At 40.1% G+C, this 14,821-nt stretch overlaps 1 long non-coding RNA gene across 3 annotated transcripts in view; it reads right to left on the reverse strand.

The window, feature by feature from the left end:
* Window positions 1-2,666: 2,666 nt before the first annotated feature.
* Window positions 2,667-14,821, reverse strand: part of LOC139003589 (uncharacterized) — a 161,109-nt gene continuing 148,954 nt past the window's right edge. For all 3 annotated transcript variants that reach the window (XR_011470267.1, XR_011470266.1, XR_011470265.1), the window contains 2 exons: window positions 11,002-11,222; window positions 2,667-2,941 (listed from right to left, as the gene is read on the reverse strand). This is a non-coding gene — a long non-coding RNA (uncharacterized lncRNA). The remainder of the gene's footprint in view (window positions 2,942-11,001; window positions 11,223-14,821) is intronic.

A 14,821-nucleotide genomic window follows, 5' to 3' on the forward strand; every position in this document is an offset into this window, starting at 1 on the left:
GAGTCATTTGATTCTCACTGACGCACAAGGAGTTGGGAGGGTTGTGTAATATTGCATGAGGCTGACCTTACCACTGGTGGAAAAATTGCCAGCCAGACACAACGTGTCAGCTCAGAATGACTCAGGGATGGGCTCAACAATATCAAAGACCTTTATATCAAATCCTTAACAAAGGAGGTTAGTGTAAACAGGACTTCAGGGCTGGGAAATGACACAAGAAGAGGACAGTCACTTCCTCATCAGAGGACATGGCTTTTGCCAAAATTTGCTGAAATGTGTCCACATTAGTTCCAAATAGACATGAATTAGAAGACTCATATCAATATATGCTATGTTCTACCAAGGACACAGAGAACAGTGTAGTGAAGGGCTGGGGTGGGGTGGGAACTGGGTGGAGGAGGGAAATGGAGAAAATGGGGGGACATCTGTAATATTCTCAACAATAAAGATTTTTTTAATATTTAAAAATGTGTGCTATGTTTCAGATCCAGATGAGGAAATATTTGAGGCCTGGCAAACTCTCTTTCCTACCCTCCATAAATAGTTCAATGCTATTTATACTTTTCAGTTAATATCACTTTTATATCAAAAAGAAGAAAAGAAAAAGATGATAACATTGGAAGAGTTAAGTGGAGATGGGAGAACTAAAAAGAAAAAATATCTGCATGTAAAACTACATAATAGATACAAAGGGAAAAAAATCTCATTGAATAATAATGGCAAGAGTAGGCTCATTGTAAGCGCATCCTCACTACCTTCTATTTTACAATAACTACTTCAACACCTCTTTCATTGTTGCCCCAGCTGTAACTCAAGTATATAACTTCAGCCCTCAGTTGACTATATAAACACAACCCATATGAATTAATTTAAATTTTTTTCAATTTTTTAAATATAGGTAGTGACATTTTCAATTACATTCATATGTTGCAGAATGGAGCCATTACTAGTAGAAAATTGAACTATGGATAGTAAGGACATTGAGTTAATAAATAATATGAAAAACTTTGGTAAATTAAATAGGCTTATCAGTATAAATGTTCTCCCAATCTATCCAAAAATAATCCAACAAGTCATTTTAAACTGTATACATGCTGTGTTGTCATTTCTTTACAGTGATGGATGAGAAGATTTAATTTGTTTAACCTAAGCAACCTCTGTATCAGGCAATGAATGATATAAAGTGTGTAGTAAAGAGGCTTCCCACTGTGGCACACAAAAAGATGGGTTTACTCATCAGTGCTGATCAGTAAAGGTGCACAGGAAAAATTGTGCTTGGCAGGAAAACTACAAATCCTATATAATAAGAGAGGAATATGCTAATTATCTGTTAAAACTGTAATGTCATGACCAATCTACAAGTGGTGAAGAGCTACTGGAGGGCGGGGCAGTGAGCTAGGAGTGCGAAGAGCTATAGGAGGGCAGGGCAGTGAGCTAGGAACAGCAGGAGAACTGCAGGGCAGGGCAGAGGGCAGAGAGCTACAGGAGGGCGTGGCAGTGAGTTACAAGCAGCCGAGAGCTACCAGCAGCGGTGGGTGGGTGGCCAGCTGAGGCAAGCAGCAGAGAGTTATTCGGGCATGGATTCGTGCACAGGGCTACTAGTATGAATATAAAAAGAATGCCAAATAAATTTAAGACATTAATTTATAACCCTCTAATGGCTAATTTGGTCGAACTTTGAAAGTAAACATTACATAAAAGGAACAACATGCTCTCTTAACATCCTAGAAGAAATTATTTCAATAGTAAGCTGTATGACTGGTGGTGGTACTGCATGGTCCAATGAACTCTGATGGAAAATAGAAAAAAATTCCTATGCAAGAAGGAGAAACCTGCTTTGATGTGTACCTCTCAAAGAAACACACAAATTGGGTTATCCATACGCCTGACTAGTTATAAAATATATTACCAATGAAATACCTATATATTGATTTCTATAATCATGACCAATAGCTCAGCAAAGTAAATAGAATATTGAGAATCAAAAGCTAACAATGAAATGTGACATACAATACACAAACATACTCAAAAGGAGGATATTCTTGAACATCAAATTATAATTTCTCTTTCAATTCTAATAGCACCCATCTATCTAAATCTGGGTTATAGATATGTAACATATAACATACAGTCACTCTCCTGAAACGTGCCTGCTGAAGCAGGGCAAAGACATGCAGCATTTCAGGGATCTAGGTCAGAGTTAAAAATACAAGCCATAAATTCACTAATGCTAGAGGTGAATGAATAGCAAAGAAGATGAGATAGTCTCTATTACTTTGTATTGAAGCTCATAAAAGGTTTGCAATTATCTTACATAATATGTCTGCTTTCTATCTTTTGTATTCTCTTTATTTCTGTCCATTATATGGCTAAATCCACTATACATCAAATAAGAGTGAATCATTTCTAATTTAATAGTGACACAAATCCTTTGGAACTCATACATTATTGACAATGACAGAGAATATTGACCTTGAGTGTATAAAATATTGACTCGCTTTTCTTCTTTTTTTTTTTTTTTTACATTTTTCCTAGATATGACATGATTAGAATGCGTTTTCCATAGGTCGTTTTGTTTTGCCCAGATGTATTCATAAACTATTACCTAGACGGACTGTTCTGCTGAGATTTTGTCTAAAACAACAAAATCAAAAGAATCAGTGGCATGCTACATAACAAAAGATTATTTTATTTAAATACATCACAACAAAGCTTCGTGGCAACATGGCCTTAAATTAAAAAGAAAATTGTGTAAGAGGTCCTAACAAATAATCTGCAAAGAGAGTAGAGAGTTCCAGAGAGAAACAAAGTGAGGCCCCATAGAGTTGCATGTGTGGTGGCTCCTGAGCAAGGAGGAGGAGGACCTGGGCTGACAGTTGGGCTCTTTCTTCTCTCTCTCTCATCAGCTACCTGGTCCTGAACAAATCTTCGATGTCCTCACCTGAAACATAATAATATTGACATTACCTTACAATGTTATGGGAAGAAACAGAGAGGGTATATGTAAAAGCATTCTGTACCCAACAAAATATTACAAACTGATAAACTACAAATGAGAACACTATACATATATAAGTTATAAACAAAGATACAGGCAAACTAGTGGGGCTGATTTGAAATTTACTCATTATAACACAGATGTGCAAAATTTAATTTAAAAAAAAAAAAAAAAACCCTGTGTTTCCAGCCCTGACCAGATTAAATTTAGTCATTAGAATATCAGCCCAGGGACCAAAGAATCATGGGTTTGATTCCTGGTCAAGGGCACGTACCTCGGTTGCAGGCTCGGTCCCCGACCTCAGTCGGGATGAGTGCCAGAGGCAACCAGTCTGTCTGTCTCTCTCACATCCATGTTTCTCTCTTTCTCTCTCCTTCCTCCTTCCCCTCCACTCAAAAAAAAAAAATCAATTGAAAAAATATCCTCAGGTGAGGATAAAAAAAAAATTGTTTCCCATCACATAACTGACCTCATCTTGCTCAAAAGTCTTCATTCTCACTTGGTATAAAAAGCAAAACAAAACAAAAAATGTAAAGCTTGTTCATTTGTTATGACTCAGGTTCTTCATTAAATAGTCAGTTTGGGGTACATTTTTACTCTTCCTGGGTTTTCTCTCCCTTCTTCCTTCTCCCTTCTCCTAACAGACTGGCATCTCCTCAAGAAGTTTGTGCAATATTGTAGTGGTGGGAGCGGAGCATCTACTTCCATTAGTGCCCTTCCTGGGTGGGCTGCTACATCCTGAGTAAGACAAACCTAATCCAGCCTTCTCCTTGGGTTTCGGTCTCTACCTTCACTATACCTGTTCTGAAGAGTTTGTGGTCCTTTCAGCATAGGCATGGGGCAATGATTGCTTCTGTCTGTCTTCCCTGATTGACCAGACTCTTCATCTCAGCGCTCACTCCTCAATCCTCATCTCAGAGACCTGTCTGTGTGCAGCTGGGACCCCAGGTGGAGAGGCAGTCTCTGCCAGATTTCCCTTCTCTGCGACACTGGGAGCCCTAGAAGGTGTGCTAACTCCTACTGAAAGCTCAGTTCAGTATCTCTGCCCCACCAGAACGTCTGAGCCAATTCTTAGACGTGAGGTACCTGGAGGAGAGGTGAGTAGAATGGCCATTTCTCAACAGGCCCTTTCAACTCTACTGCCCACACCAAGGTGGTTTAGAGACTCCCAGGAGCATTTCCTCTGAGCTGGGGGGAGGGACGTTGACAAGGCCTCTTTAGCTCTCATCTCCTTCCTTAACCTTCTTGTTTTCTTTTTAGATCAACGTCCTTTTTGTTCCTATTCCCAATCTCTCATCAAGCATTATTTGCACCACTGAAGGGGGGAGGGGTGGGGGAATGGATGTGGTTAGGTCCCACTTTTATAAGCTTTAGTCTTATACCCTCAGGCTTTCTTCTCAATATGTAAATGGCAGCTTTAGTATTTTCAACAAATCATAGCTTGTGTAAAAACTTTGGTGACAAATGCACAATGACACATTTGTTCTAGAATAGACTGTATCCACCCCACACCTAAAGCAATAAAGGCCACTGATTTTATGGCTGTGGCAGCTGCAGGGTAACAAGGTTTACAGGGAATTTTTTTTTTTTTAAGCATCACGACATACTTCAAGCTTTTTTTTTTTTTCTTACTATATAAACTAGGCAGTTTAAGATTATGGGAGATTTCAAGAGTTTCTGAATAAAGGGAGAAAAATGACTTTGTGAAATAGCAATTATGGAGATGTTACTAACCCAATTTAGAGATGACTATATGAAGGCTCAGGGAAGATAGATAATTTTCACAGCATGTGAGCAGTGAAGCAAAATTTAAACACAAGTATTTGTATGATAACTCCAGTGTTCTTTTTACTATCCTATATAATAAAAGGCTAATATGCAAATCCACCAAACGGTGGAACAACCAGTTGCTATGACGCGCACTGATCACCAGGGGGCAGATGCTCAAGGCAGGAGCTGCCCCCTGGTGGTCAGTGGACTCCCACAGGGGAAGTGCCGCTGAGCCAGAAGCTGGGTTCATGGCTGGCAAATGGCTGGCGAGCACAGTGGTGGTGGTGGTGGGAGCCTCTCCTGCCTCCATGGCAGTGCTAAGGACCCCTCGGGGGATGTCTGCCTCCCGGCTTAGGCCAGCTCTCCATGGGGAATGGGCCTAAGCTGGCAGGCAGACATCCCCTAAGGCAGCGGTTCTCAACCTATGGGTTGGGACTCCTTTGGGGGTGAAACGACCCTTTCACAGGGGTCGCCTAAGACCATCGGAAAACACATATATAATTACATATTGTTTTTGTGACTAATCACTATGCTTTAATTATGTTCAATTTGTAACAATGAAAATACATCCTGCATATCAGATATTTACATTACGATTCATAACAGTAGCAAAATTACAGTTATGAAGTAGCAACAAAAATAATTTTATGGTTGGGGGTCACCACAACATGAGGAACTGTATTAAAGGGTCGTGACATTAGGAAGGTTGAGAACCACTGCCCTAAGGGGTCCTGGACTGCAAGAGGGTGCAGGCTTGGCTGAGGGACCCCCCCTCCAGTGCATGAATGTCATACACCAGGCCTCCAGTAAATATAGAAGTCCTTGATAATGTCAGTCAACCCAAAAGGGAAACTATGCATATAAATTCCTGACACTTCCTATACAAACAATAAAACTTAATGACCTCAAAGAAGATTAAAAATGGAGAAATCCTGATGAGTCATTAAATTCTTCATTCATTATTTTCTTTTTTTTTCTTTTTTTTTTATTTATTAAATCTTTATTGTTCAGATTACATTTGTTCCTCTTCCCCACCCCCCATAACTCCCCTCCTCCCAGTTCCCGCCCCACCCTCTGCCCTCACTCCCCACCCACTGTCCTCATCCATAGGTGCACGATTTTTGTCCAGTCTCTTCCTGCATCTGCCATTCCCCTTTCCCCCCCAAGAATAGTCAGTCCATTCCCTTTCTATGTCCCTGATTCATTATAATCACCAGTTCATTCTGTACATCAGATTATTTATTCACTTGATTCTTAGATTCACTTGTTGATAGATGCATGTTTGTTGTTCACAATTTGTATCTTTACCTTTTTCTTCTTCCTCTTCTTAAAGGATACCTTTCAGCATTTCGTATAATACTGGTTTAGTGGTGATGAACTCCTTTAGCTTTTCCTTATCTGTGAAGCTCTTTATCTGACCTTCAATTCTGAATGATAGCTTTGCTGGATAAAGTAATCTTGGTTGTAGGTTCTTGGTATTCAGCACTTTGAATATTTCTTGCCATTCCCTTCTGGCCTGCAAAGTTTCTGTTGAGAAATCAGCTGACAGTCGTATGGGTATTCCCTTGTAGGTAATTGAGTCTCTTTCTCTTGCTGCTTTTAAGATTCTCTCTTTGTCTTTTGCTCTTGGCATTTTAATTATGATGTGTCTTGGTGCGGTCCTCTTTGGATTCCTTTTGTTTGGGGTTCTCTGCACTTCTTGGACCTGTAAGTCCATTTCTTTCACCAGGTGGGGGAAGTTTTCTGCCATTATATCTTCAAATAGGTTTTCAATATCTTGCTGTCTCTCATCTTCTGGCACCCCTATAATTCTGATATTAGTGCGCTTGAAGCTGTCCCAGAGGCTCCTTACACTATCTTCGTATTTTCGGATTCTTTTTTTCATTTTGCTTTTCTGGTTGGGTGTTTTTTGCTTCTTCGCATTTCAAATCTTTGACTTGATTCTTGCGCTCCTCTGGTCTGCTATTGGGTATAATATTCTTTATTTCAGTCAGTGTATGCTTAATTTCTAGTTGGTTCTTTATCATAGCATCGAGGGTCTCATTAGTTTTCGTGAGGCTCTCATCAAGTTTATTGCAAGCCCTCAAAATTGCGTTTTTTAGCTCTATATCCTCCATTTCTGTCATGTTTTTTTGTCTCCGCATTTTTTATGCTTTCTTGGTGCACCCCCTTGTGGTCTTTGTGCGCAGTCTTGTTCTAGTTAAGCCTTGATTGTTGTAGTTAATACTAGAGGGATTTGACCACCAGGCCGACTGGCTGTGAGAATCAGCTGTGTCTGCCCAGGAAAACTTCTGTCCTCTGGGGAGGTGCTAATCTAGCCTTTGCCTGAGGCGATCCGGCAAATGGCTCTGTGCAGGGCTTGGGCGGGGCGGGATCAACAGGGCGGGCGGAGGGAGCAGTTATGGCTGCTCTCAGTCCTGTTCCCAGAGGCTCTGCTTCTCAGGACCCCGGCAACCGCTGCAAACCTCGGAGAGAAAGCCGCCCTCACGTTCCAACTGATGCTAGACAATCCCGCTTCTCCCTTTTGAGTCTGAGTCCCTAGAGACTCGCCCGGATCTGGAGCTCAGAGTCTGAGACTCCCTCCTGATTGAAAACGACAACCACGCCCTCAGCCACCAGCCTGCTTTGCGCGCGCACCTCCGCACCTTTAAATTTTCCACACTGCGCCTCCTCTGAGCCTCGGTATGCTGTTGTCTTTCCTTCTAGTTGAAGAGTCTCTCCTCAGCCAGCCTTCCTGTGGTTCTGGGTGATGTCCGTTCCGTCTTTTAGTTGTATTTTTGAAGTGGTTGTTGCGGCAGCAGTCTCCGGTGTTTACCTATGCCGCCATCTTGGTGGTCCTCATTATTTTCTTGATTCAACTACCATTTAGTGAATACTTCTGAAATAATAAATATTGTACCATGTATTGGAAATCTTATAAAGGTAATTCTCCCTACTCTGAATTAAATTCCAATATAGTGGGGAAGACAGGCAGATGTAATTATAACACACCTAAGCAAATTCAGTGCTATATGAATTTTTTAAAATCCTATATAATAAAAGCCCAGCAACCATAATAGCAGAACAACCAGAGCGACTGCTCAACCAGTCACTATGCACTGACCAACTCTCAGTCCTTTTTCCCAGCCAGCAGGCTCCCATCACCTGATGGCGAACAGGGACCCGGGGGGGGGGGGGGGGGGCGGTGGGTGGGTGGTGGCAGGGGATGCGGGTGGCACCAGACCAAGGCCCCCACCTCATTGGTCACCCCACAAACAGAGGGCAACCTGCAGTGGGCATGGGGCTGGTGAGTAGGTGGGAACTGCTGACCTCACAGCCCCTCCCCCTGCCCACAGGCTCTGATCGCCCAATGGCAAATGGGGACCTGGGGTGGGTGGAAGGGAATGCAGGCGGCACTAAGCCAAGGCCCCTGCCTCGCTGGTTGCCCCACACACAGAGGGCAACCTGCAGCGGGGGTGGGGCCGGTGAGCAGGCAGGAATGGCCGACCTCTCAGTTCTTGCCCTGCCCAGCCATCAGGCTCCAATCACCCGGTGGCAAACTGGCAACCCAGGTGGGTGGCAGCAGGTGGCAGGGCTGACTGCTGGCAGCCAAGGAAGATGGCCCTGATCGCAGGATAGGCCTAGGGACCATGCCTGCACAAGAATTTGTGCACTGGGCCTCTAGTATACACCTGAGGATATGTTTTTATTCATTTTAGAGAGAGACAAGGGGGGAGAGAGAGAGAGAGAGAGAGAGAGAGAAGATCATTGTTTCAATACAAGTCAAGACTGGGGATTGAACCGCAACTTAGGTATGTGCCCTGACTGGGAATGAAACCCACAACATTTTGATGCACAGGAATGATGTTCCAACCAACTGGGCCACCTGGCCAGGGCAGTGCTATATGATTTTAAGTATCATGAGGCTCTCAGGTTCACACATTTTTTTATGCCTCAAATGTTTACTAGAATTTATAGTAATTCTACAGTGGATGTTTCATTATGTCCCAACACATGTTGAGATGTAAGGGATTACTTAGTTAAAAATGCTTCTCTCAATAAATCTGCAAATCACAAAGGGAAAGACAGAAATGTAGAGTGCACAGCAGCTCAGAAATCATGAAAGCCACCCATCTCCACTTCTTGCCTATTTCTCACTGGCCAATTTACTTTTCAACAATCTAAAGCACTACAAACAGTCCCTCTCTGGGGCACCTGCAGTTGCCTATACACACACATACTGCATTAAAAAAAAAATTGGTAAACTTCATTAAAACATCTTCCTCAAATATGACCTTTTCTAGTGATCTGAGAAGAGTGACAGGGAGAATCCCCCCAGAGGAATGTCGTGACTTTGAGTCAGCGTTTCGGTGTCTGGTTCTGTGAAGGTTTTATGAGAATAGTGCTAGATTTCCTTTGATAGCTAAGAGTGACAACAGTATTCAAATGCCAAATGTGGTGAAAGGAAAAAGTAAAAAATGTGTCAGAATTCTGTTCTTCCAAATCCCGAAACTCAAACACCTGCCCTGATAGATTAAAATCCTTGACTTAAAAATGGAACTTGCCCTAGCTGGTTTGGCTCAGTGGCTAGAGTGTCGGCCTGGGTTCGATTCTGGTCAAGGGCACATGCATGGGTTGCAGGCTCAATCCCCAGTAAGGGGTGTGCAGGAGGCAGCCAATCAATGATTCTCTCTCACCATTGATATTTCTATCTCTCTCTACCTCTCCCCTCATCTCTGAAATCAATAATATATATATTTTAAAAATGGAACTTATCAGGCAGCTGCAGCACTTAAAATTATTAACTCCATTTAAAAAGAAAAAGTGAAAATTATCCCCTAAATACTAAATAGTCTAGAAACATTTAGTAAGGAAAACAAAAACCCATACCGATTTTTCCTCTCTTGTAAAAGGGGATCATTTACATAGCCCACCATATATATATGCTAATTACATGCTAACATAAATATTTTAAAAATAATCTACAAAAACAGCCAGTCAAAGAACCACCAAAAATGCACAAAGGCAAAAAAATAGATCTGCTTGAAAACAAGTTCTGTCATCTTGCTTATTCATGTGTAAACATCCAATATGCTCAATGCTTTGACATCTCTATTCATTTCAGGGTTTGAATCAGCTATAACTATATGACCTTTAACTGTGTGATTGATTAATCAAAAATTCTGAAATATGTTACATAGGGGACTAACTTCATATGTGCAAAAATATTTTTATGGTGTCCCATTTTAAGTGACAACTTCCACAAGGAATTGAGAACCGCTAAAGAAAGAGAATGTTTTTATTTAATTCACATTTGTACAATCATTCATACCTAAAACTGTATTTTTTCACTACAAAGCTTATATTTAAAAATTATTTTGCACCTGTGTTCCCAAAAATGCTTGACAAGAATATTCTATAAAACTCCAGAGCTGATGAAAGGCAAAGAGAATTATTCTTCTATTTTTGCTCTACTGGTACAATCAGACCTCTCTAGGCAAGATCTAGGCAAAAGGAAAGACACCCCCTGGATTAAATGGCACAAGTTCCAAACTTTACCTCCAGGTTCCTGTGCCTCAAGCAATAAACTGGCTTTTGCATCTTGCAAACATATGCAGAAAACTAGGCCAAATATGATTGATAAACTTGTCCAAGTTCTTCCATGCAACCCACTGTGACAACCAAGTTAAAGTTCCCAATGTCAATTTTATTTCCAAATGAAAACTTTTTCATTAAAAAGTGTTAATATTAAAGATATACATAAGAGAAACCCACCTCACACGTTTGGAGTAAAAAGCAATGCATGTTTTAAAATAACAAATGTACTGTATTTGTCTTATTGAAGGAGTGAATGTTTAGAATAAGATGAATATTATAGAAACAGACCAGACCATACAATCGTATCCACACAGTCGAGTTTTTAGAAGCATGAGGAAGAATGTTTCCAGTGCCTGTGCCAGGTGAATGCCTTCTGGTTGACCAGAGCAATAGGCTGTCTTGACTAAATCTCTCAGACTGCATGGCTGTATTTGAAATTTCAGTATTTCTAGAAGTTCTACTAATTGTCAAATATAAGATTAAATAGGCATGTGCTTTAAAATGTTGATAACCGATTTATACAAATGTATTTCTCAATACATGTGACATTTTGTGGCTTCTGCTGCTGTACTAGGAATAATAATAAAGATGTGAATGTGCACAGTCTTTGTCCTCAAAGACATCACTGTAATAGTAGACACATAAACTCAGCCTACCTTGCTGTTTCGACCTGGTGCTTTGGGCTCTCCTTTTCCAAGCCATTTTCCATTTTGTCAAGTTAGATGGAATGATTGAGTTATCGTATCTGTTACATGTTTCCGTATTAGAGTGACAGTTGTTTATTGCACCATTACCAAAAGCTGTGTTCTGACAGAGTGCATATCACACATCAGTGAAGATGCAACAACTTTTTCCTGGCTAACTCATTCAAGAAAACCTATAAGAAAGATACATGTGAGATTAATATATGTGTCTATAAGAATAGATAAGTTTTTATCTCACATAACAAATAGATTGGAACTGTACCAATTATATATCTTTTAATATTTACATAAGGGTATTTGTATTCCTAGAAAACTCTCTCAATACATATCCCAGACCATCAACAAACCTTATACTACTTTATTTGTCTTATTTTTCTCTCTATTTATTATTTGCTATCTCTATTTGCTATCTGCTTCCCCTTGTCTTGTAAATAGGCTCAAATCACATTTATCCTTGAAAACCAACCATCTTCCCATGTCATTCATTACCTGTGCATCAATCTTCTTCTTATCCAAACTTTTTTGGGAAAGTGGGATATCTTTTTCACTCCGTATTCATTTCTGAATCCGGTGGATTCTGGTTTCAACATTTACCATTCTATTGAAACTACTTACTGCTAAAGTCAGATAATTTTCTAAATTGCCAAGTCCAGTGGAAACCTTCCATCCCTAACCTGGTTGATCAGCTCTGTTAAATTTGGTCTTGTTTATTGCACCCCTTTCTTAAAACCAGGTGTTCCCTTGAGCACTTTCCTCTATTCTGAATCAGCCAACCCTTCTGATTTTCCTCATTCCTCTCAACAATCCTCTGCAGGATTGCATAGCCCTTATGCGGACTTTGGAGCCAGATTATTTTGACTAAAATGTGTTTTTCCATTGATTGGCTGTGGGATTTGGGGCAACTCATTTAATTCTTCTTTTCCTAGTTTTTCCCACCTGTAACTTGGGAACTATACTAGCATTAGCCATTCAACACCTATTGGCCAAGTGGTGAGGTTTGGGGTGTGTTCTCTGTTGTTCTTATTAGTTAGGCAGACACTCTGTCCCTGGGTGTTGGAAATGGGACCTTCTGGGTACTGCTCCACTCTGACCTGCAGGTCTGGGCCCGAGATGTATTCCTGTCCCTTAGGACACTCTTTAAGCTGCAGCGAGCTTTCATGAGTGTCCTAAGAACAAGAGTTTATTGCTCTTCTCTATGTGGGGTTAGGTTTTTATTCCATGGGAGAGAGAGAACAATAGAGGCGGGACTTCCTGCTTTTCCCTCAACCACAGCTGATCCACTCTGCCAGGCCTGCTTACAAGAATGATTTCTCAGGACCCCTGTTTTCTATGCATATCCTATGCATCAGGAGAAGAGCCCGGAATACTGCAAATTTCCCTTATGTCTGCAGTTGGCAGTGGGCATTTTGTTAAAAATTTTAGTTGAGTTATTCTTACCAGTGTCCTCACACACTTGGTTCTGGTAAACAAGTGCTTGCCCCTCATTTCTCCTTGGAGGCACAAGTTGGTTTCCTTGGGCCCTCAGCTCTCTCATAGGTTCAAGGAAAAGCTATGCATTTGTAAACTTTCTACCAGGTTGCTGTAAAGGTGGGAACATTACTCTTTTTGTCTTTCTACTTCCTAAATAGAACCCAAAATATGATTTTTCAACCAAGGTCAAAAAGCATGTCTATAGGGAAAAGAAAATCTTCTCAACCAGTGATGTTAGAACAACTGGGTATTTATTTGGGGGGAGGAAATAAAGTTTTATCTATATCTAACATTTTCCACAAAAATGTACCCTAGATTACCAGAGATCTAAACATAAAAATTAAATTATAAAGTTTTGGAGGAAAATATAAGAGATATCTTTGTGATCCTGAGAAGGCAATCATTTCTTAGGGTAGAAAAATATTGGTAATTAAAGCAAAAAAAGTTGTAAAGTGGACTTAATCAAAATTAAACATTTTTTTCTTTGAAAGACATCTTTAGGAAAATAAGTGGGAAAGCTGCAGACTGGGAGAAAATATTCATAAGACAGATATCTGACAAAGGACTTCCATCTAATTCTAACATTCAATAATAAAACCACATGAGACATCATCATACACCCACTCAAAGGGCTAAAATTAAAAGACTGACAACACCATGTGTTGATGAGAATGTGAAAAAAAACAACAAAAATGGAACTCTCTTACATTGCTGGTGGAGGATAAAATAGGATGACCTCTTTAGAAACTAGTATGGAAGTTCCTTATAAAGTTAAACACTTACATGTTGCTCTTTACCTGAGAGAAATGTAAGCACATATACATATAAATCTGATATAAAAATGTTCCTAATAGCTTTATGTGAAATGTCCCCAAACTGGAAACAATCCAAGTATCCATCAGCAGGAGAATAGCTAAATAAATTCAGGTTCATCCAGACAGCAGAACACAATGAAAAGGAATGCACACAATAGAGCAATATCACGGATGATCTTCAAAAATCCTAACAGGAGGGAGAACCCAGCCACAAAAACTGCATACTGATGATTTCATTTACACAAAATTCCTGAACAGGAAATACTAATCTATAGCAAAGAGTCAGAACAGTGGTTGCCTTAGGTAAACACTATGATGATAGGACTAATGGGGAAGGGCAGGAGCAATTTTTTCTGGTGATAGAAATGTTCTATATATTGATGGGGGGCAGGTTACATTTATCAAACTTGTCAAATGTATGCTTGAGATTTGTGCAATTCTTCATCTGTGAACCTATAAATTACATCTCAATAAAAAGGTTAAATGTGGAAAAAATTAAATGTCCATGTACACATAGGTTTCTGACCACCCTACATGAAATAACACCGCTCTCTCTCTCTCTCTCTCTCTCTCTCTCTCTCTTCTTACACTTTTGCCTGCTTTAGTATTTTTGATAACATTTATTTATTAAAAATTGATATTCTACCATATGTGTATTTATCTGCATTGCCTCTTAGAATGTAGGATTCTTGAAGGTAAGGACCTTTTAAATTTGCCATTATATATCCAAGGGTAATGGCTATGACGAGAAAGCAATAATTAATCAAATTAGATGTTGAACTTTGATTTGTTTTCTTGGTTATTTTATTTTCTTCTCTGCTTGCCTAGTGGGTTTTTTTTTTTTTTTTTTTTAAATCAAAACAGCCCTAACCGGTTTGGCTCAGTGGATAGAGCATCAGCCTGTGGACTCAAGGGTCCCAGGTTCGATTCCGGTCAAGGGCATGTACCTTGGTTGCGGGCACATCCCCAGTAGGGAGTGTGCAGGAGGCAGCTGATCGATGTTTCTCTCTCATCAATGTTTCTAACTCTCTATCCCTTTCCTTTCCTCTCTATAAAAAATCAATAAAATACATTTAAAAAAAAATAAAAACAGATAAAGCATGGGGATAGCCCTTTGAAATCCATAAGCACTATACCACTTAAAGGATGATTAAATACAAAAAAAATTAGCTGTCAATGAAAGATACTCAATGTAAGATAGCTTAAATTTTTTCGGTAGAACAGTTTGTTGCGGTTTTAACTTTTCTTCTAAGAGATGCTTTCCAAAGCAAGAACAAGACTGGGAAAGCAGACAGCACACTGGCAAGGTAGAGCTTCTACCTAACTGGCTAAGTCACAGGGATTGCTTAGTTTCCTCAAGTTCATGACTTTGCCTTAACTCTGTGGCTAATGGGAATTCATTATAAGACAGCTTTCTGGGATTAGTGTGTTGTAGTAGTATCAGTCAGATGGAGAATTGCAAGCTAAGCCTCAGTTCAAGCATTTAC

The sequence above is a fragment of the Myotis yumanensis genome, unplaced genomic scaffold (assembly GCF_028538775.1).
Source record: "Myotis yumanensis isolate MYYU_CA2020_CCGP unplaced genomic scaffold, mMyoYum1.0.hap1 SCAF_2, whole genome shotgun sequence".
Taxonomy (NCBI): Eukaryota; Metazoa; Chordata; class Mammalia; order Chiroptera; family Vespertilionidae; genus Myotis; species Myotis yumanensis.